The 6,000-nt window shown below is 43.5% G+C and overlaps 1 pseudogene; it reads left to right on the top strand.

The window, feature by feature from the left end:
* The first annotated feature begins 5,773 nt into the window (after window positions 1–5,773).
* LOC120409363 overlaps window positions 5,774–6,000 on the top strand; it is a 91,887-nt pseudogene continuing 91,660 nt past the window's right edge.

Below are 6,000 nucleotides of genomic sequence, written 5' to 3'. Positions count from 1 at the left end.
TGTTTGCCAAACTAAGCTATGCCCTTAGAATGCTGGTATTTTACATACTAGCAGCATTATGGTAATAATATTAATAATAATTCCACATAAGCCTATGCCTGCTTCTTCATTCTTGTAAATAAAAAAAAACTTTTTTTGCATCTGTCTTTTGCTTGCTCATCTCTAGTGGTTGCATGCATACAGCAGAATTTTTAGCTCTTAGCTAATCAAATCATCTGCAATAATACACTCCATCTTTGGTATTGTGTATATATAGCATTGATAAATTGCTCACACTTTAACTTTAAAAAAATTTTGTCATTGTTATTAAAATAAAATCCCTCCCCCTCTCATTTGCTGTTGCGTTTGTTTGAATCTTGTTGGGTTTGTATCTATGCTTTCTATCTCTCTGTCTGTAAGTAAGGACATAAGTTTCAGTGGCATTCACACTTGTGCAAGCAAGGGCCCAGCACCAGGCTGCCAGCTGCTGCTCACTTCAGTCAGTATCACACAGCTGCTCCTATCTTTAAATATCTTTAAATATCCTAGTTTGCGGTTAGTGCGACTGCTTTTGCATTTTTAACAACATAAGTTCATTAAGTTCAATGTCTGGTCCCCCCCCCCCCAACCCACACTCTCTCCACTCCATGCTCTACTGACTCAGGGACCCCACAGCCTCATGCTAATTACGTAAGCTAATGTCTTACAGGGTGTAGACCTGTAGGTTTCTTGCATTCCTGATAAATAAAATATTGTTAAATACGCTCTCTGGGTTATAATAGGAGGGCCTGAAGTGGGCTCAAGAAGTGCATAGATGTTGTGCCGGTCCTCTGGAGCAGGATGAAGTGGGGAAGAAGGGCTTGCCAGCCTCTTTATGCCCATGAGGTGTATTCTTAGAACTATCTGTCCTTCCGGAGCTGATATCCCCCAATCTCTACCTGTGAGAAGGAATGGAAGGACACCAGCTGTGCACGTACGTATCAAGCTGACAACAACCACAGAAGCGAGAGGTGTTTTTTAAACGACATTTGGACTTCATTCAGGTCTTGATTCTGCCAGTCTTATTCTGAGTAATACCAGGGGCGGCTCTAGACATTTCGCTGCCCCAAGCACGGCGGCATGTCGCGGGGGGCGCTCTGCCGGTCACCGGTCCCGCGGCTCCGGTGGACCGCCCGCAGGTATGCCTGCGGAGGGTCCGCTGGTTCCGCAGCTCCACCGAAACCGCGGGACCAGTGGACCCTCCGCAGGCATGCCGCCGAAGGCTGGCTGCCTGCCGCCCTCCCAGCGACCGGCAGAGCGCCCCCCCCACCCGCGGCATCCCGCCCCAAGCACACGCTTGGCGTGCTGGGGCCTGGAGCTGCCCCTGAGTAATACCACACTCTGTAAGTAGGCCCATATGGGTGGTAAGGGAGAGGTTTCAGATGCGGAGAGCTGTTGGGACTTGTGCAAGTCCCTATTACATGGTCACATGAATTATAAGAGAGAGCAATAGCCCCTCCCATCAATTTTATGAATCAGTGAGAGAACATGCAGCTTGATTCTTATTTTAACTGATCTGATTCTCTCATTCTGAATAACCATAAACAATAATCATTAGCAAATGTAGTTACTGGCCTAATCTACTTGGCCCAAGTTCAGGCAGGTTCAAGCTGCTCATCCACCCTCCATGCAGGAGGTGTTTCGGGGGCTGGAATACAATGGAATCTGGTTGAGCCTTGGTTGGAGAAGTTGTCCCTATGAGATCACACTAGCTGGCTCAAATTAAAGCAGCTCTGAGGTGGCTCTAAGTTACATCGGGAACTGTTTTGGTTCTTGAGTCAGGGTAAAGGTAGCTTTAGAATCTTCTTACCCTGCCTCTCTTCCCCCAAACTGTTTTGAACATAAGTGTGGCTTGGCTGATGATTTGGGTTACTGTGTTTAGCTGCAGCAGCCCTTTAAAGTCTCAGTACATTCTCATCAAGACACTATGGGTCACTACAAGTTTATGTTAATGTTCTGCTTGTAGAATAATCTTGGGGAGAACTTAGTGCTCATGAAAATAACAATGAGAAAATAATAATTTTATTTACATAGCTTGTAAACATCTGTCCAGGCACTTGGGGTGGTCTGCAACCTCAAAGAACAAATTCAACTCTGGCGTTACTCCTAACCAGGAGCTTGAGAAGCCCACTCTGGGCTCTGAGTCACACTAACATTGTTCTTACCTCATCCTCAGTAATACAGATTCTTCAGGCCAAATTCTGCCTTTAGTTTTTACCTGTGTAACCACATTTTGTTTTTAAATTTTGCTCTTAATGCCTGAGCAATCTCATTGCCTTCAGATTCTGCCCTCAGTGACTCCTTTTCAACCCCCATCTTGAAACTTATTCTGAGCTGCAAAGACTTATATATGCTTACATTTAAGTGTGTGAGCAGTTCCCTTGACCTCACTAGGACTATTCCTGTGTGTGAAGTTAAGAGGTGTGAATGTCTAAGGCCAGGTCTACACTCCAGCGTTTTCTATGTCTGTGAAGATCCTAGTGTTGTGAGCCGAATATACACACAGTTATATCCTCAATACTGCACTTTTGTCATTATAGCTTATTTTTCTTGGTAGGGCAGTTTTATTGGTACAAATTGTGTCCATACTGGGGTGCTTGTCCAGTACAGTACACCACTATAGCTATACTGGCAAAGCACTCTTAGTGTAGAAAGTCTTACACTAAGTCTTACACTTAGCTAACCAGTCTGCTACTGATGCATGAGCCAGAACAGACTCCAGATCACACTCCCATCACCTTGTAGTTCTGCAGAGCTAACAGGATTAAAAAAGTTGTAAAAGTATATTTTTTGTTATTATTTTAAGCGGATCTGATTTCTCATACACTCAGGGAGTAGAAGGAGCTATGGTGACTGAGGGGATTTCCAGAGTAGAAGGACACTTCAAGAAACATTAAAAAAAAAAAGACCATCCTCTAAAAAAAAGTCAGAGAAATCAAATCAATGTTGGGGAGACCTAAAAATAGCTGTAGGGAACTGTGGGAAATTTTTGAGGAGGAAGGGAACAAATGCAGGACCAGCCATAATCAGAATTTTAAAAGGAAGAAAAGTTCTAAAGATGTTGTTCAAAAGTGGGAGAGATGGGTGGGGAGGAAGGGCACGATGGACTGAAATGGATGTGAGAGGGTTCCACGCTCTAGCACCCACCACAGGAACTACGTCGGCAGTGTTTTGCTTTCCTTTGCACTCCTGTTAAACTCTGATTTGTAGCACTCCTGAACATGCGCCTTCATAAGCTGAGACTAAGGGCTGGTCTAACGGTGTGGTAATTTTGTATGGCCTTTGTTAATGGACTTTAGTTTAGGGTACTGGGTTTATTTTTTTTAAAATCATTTTACTTACATTTTTATTCCCATCAATTCCAAAAGGTTTGAAATGCATTTCGATTGCTATCTAATAGCAGTTAGCTATAAATACCTAAATGCCTGCAGGTCATTTACCAGGTGTAAGAAAATGAAGGGAACAGGTAAAAGATTAATATATTTGGGATTTATACTGTGTACTTTAGCAGTTTATTTACTTTGCTTAAAAAAGCTCCACTGCCTTGAACTCTAACAGCTACAACCTGATCATTCATAACAAACTGTGCAGATCTTAAAGAAACCGTGTTAATTTAAAATCTGCAAAACCATGTTTTTAAAAGCCTATGCCTATGAGCAATTTGTCCAAGTTTGTTTGTTTTTAAAATACTAGTTAAAGCCATTATAAATATTTTTCCAAAGCTGGATTCCTTGCTGGAAAATATAAGTTTTTGGGCTCAGTACAGAAGTAACTGGATGAAAACATAAGGTCTGTATTATACAGGAGTTCAAACTAGATGATCTAATGTATCTCGGGCACCTAGGAAATAAAAATTCCCATGACGTGTCTGAACCCCTGATGTTTCAATACTGAGACCTCATGGTCCTGCGAACCCTTATGCACACAACTTTACGTATGGGAGCTCAGATGTTATATAGTGATGTGGTCCATAGAAATACCTGGATGGCTTGATAGTTCAGTCATTAGAGAGACAGGACTAGTCACATTGATTTTAATGGGAGAACTGATGTGTGTAAAGTTAAGCACATGAGCAAGTGTCTGAAGGACTGGGGCCTAAGAAACAGTCTTGCATAAGTGGGGTGCACTGCAAGGCCCAGAGCCATAGGGTTGCCAGGTGTCCGGTTTTCAACCTGAACACCCGGTCGAAAAGGGACCCTCCCCAGCCCGGTGAAAATGAGCAAGTGAGTGAAGGTGGGGGAGAGCGAACAACGGAGGGAGGGGGGATGGAGTGAGTGGGGTGGGGCCTCAGAGAAGGGGCAGGGCAAGGGTGTTTGGTTTTGTGTGATTAGAAAGTTGGAACGTTGGAATGTTGTGGAGTTTTTCATGTAACATTGGGCTACAGAGCAGTATTGCCAACCTGAAGCATTAACAAATCAGGCCCATCAGACTGTCTTAAATATTGAGATGTAGAAAATCTGAAAATTAAATAATAAAAATTTAAAATTAATCTTGGGGTTTTTATTTGCTTTCTGGTATCGGAATGTTTAGCCTTCATGTTTTAAAACTTTTTTCTGCAATCATGATGTCTAGAAATTTACCTTTAAAGAAAAAATGAGGGGTGAGATTCTCAATTAATAACTGGATTTCAGCAGCTGAGCTCTAAGAAAGTCACCAAATATTATAAAATCACAAGCGTTGGCCATACTGAGAGAGGGCCATCTATATAGGTCAGTGTTTCTGGACTTCCTGGAAAATATGAGTGGCCACAACTTTGACCTCAGCTTAATCAGATGTTTTTCCTGGCAATTTCTTTAAATTTTAAAACACATTTTGCAGGAACACCTGTGACACTTATTGCTGATTCTGGGTTTCTAAAATGGTGTTTGTGTTCAGCTGGATATCTGTGCCTTCCTGATATGGTCTGAACAAAATAAATAACAGTCTAGTAATCAAGCACAACACAGCAGTGGATTCAAAGAGAGAATTTTGCAATCTTGTTGCTTATGGCTGTGTATATTCTAAGGCATGCATGGAATGAGCACTCCAGTACAGGCCTGAGGGGGTCTGCAGCCAGGAGGCACACATGGAAGGCTGCATGGGACATAAGGCGAACATGGCAGGTGTTAGGAATTAATTATATTATTACTATGCTGTGGCTATCCTAAGGAGCACAGGTCATGACAGTTCTGACACAATGCAGACTCCCTGCACCAAAGACCTTGGAAACACTCCTGCTACAGACCAGATGGTTGCCGCTTGAAAAAAGCTCAGATTGCTACTTTTGATATTTTAAAGGTATGTTTTTATTAAAGTGCCATGCTAAAGTGGATTGACTAAACCATGCCACCCCCGCACCCCTTTTGCCAGCTCAGGTAATAATAACCCCTTGAAAGACACCCAGTTTTTGCTTAGCTACTTCTGCTGTCTTCCTTAGGTCCTGGAGACCCATTTTGTGGGCTCCTGGTTCCACCTCCTTATGGATACAGCCTGTCAGTTTCTTCCACTTTCACATGTTTTAATAGCTTTGTGTGTGTGTGTGTGTGTGCTTTAGCCCCCACTACCTTGCAGGAAGCCAGGAGATACTAACAGCAGCCACCCATGGAGATACCTGGCAAGAAAACAAGGCAGATATAGAGAAACTCAACACCCATCAGCCTGTATTTGAAACTTTCTGCCCTTCAGTGGGAGGGTGTAGTACTGCCTTCCTGCCACCATGTGGTGCTGTATGAAGCTATAAATCTGTACCACTGGCCAGGCCCATGCTCCCATCATACCAAAATGGTGTCCCCCAGCAGGAGGTAGATGCTGCTGGCTTGTTCTGTGTCCCCTGGATCCTGAGGAGATGCTAAGCAGCAGGGACACGTGCCCCAAGGTAAGAGAGTGTCTAGGTCTCTGGTTCTGTACTGTGGCAGGTAGGAGGGTGGTTTGGGAGCAGGTGTGCCGCATGGACCTGCCCTGCGCTGATTGCACCTTGGGGTGCTTTAGTAGCTTTGTTGGAAA

The sequence above is a fragment of the Mauremys reevesii genome, linkage group 7 (assembly GCF_016161935.1).
Source record: "Mauremys reevesii isolate NIE-2019 linkage group 7, ASM1616193v1, whole genome shotgun sequence".
In the NCBI taxonomy this organism is placed as follows: domain Eukaryota; kingdom Metazoa; phylum Chordata; order Testudines; family Geoemydidae; genus Mauremys; species Mauremys reevesii.
Note: the sequence above shows the minus strand (reverse complement) of the source record. Positions and strands in the feature narration are given on the sequence as shown.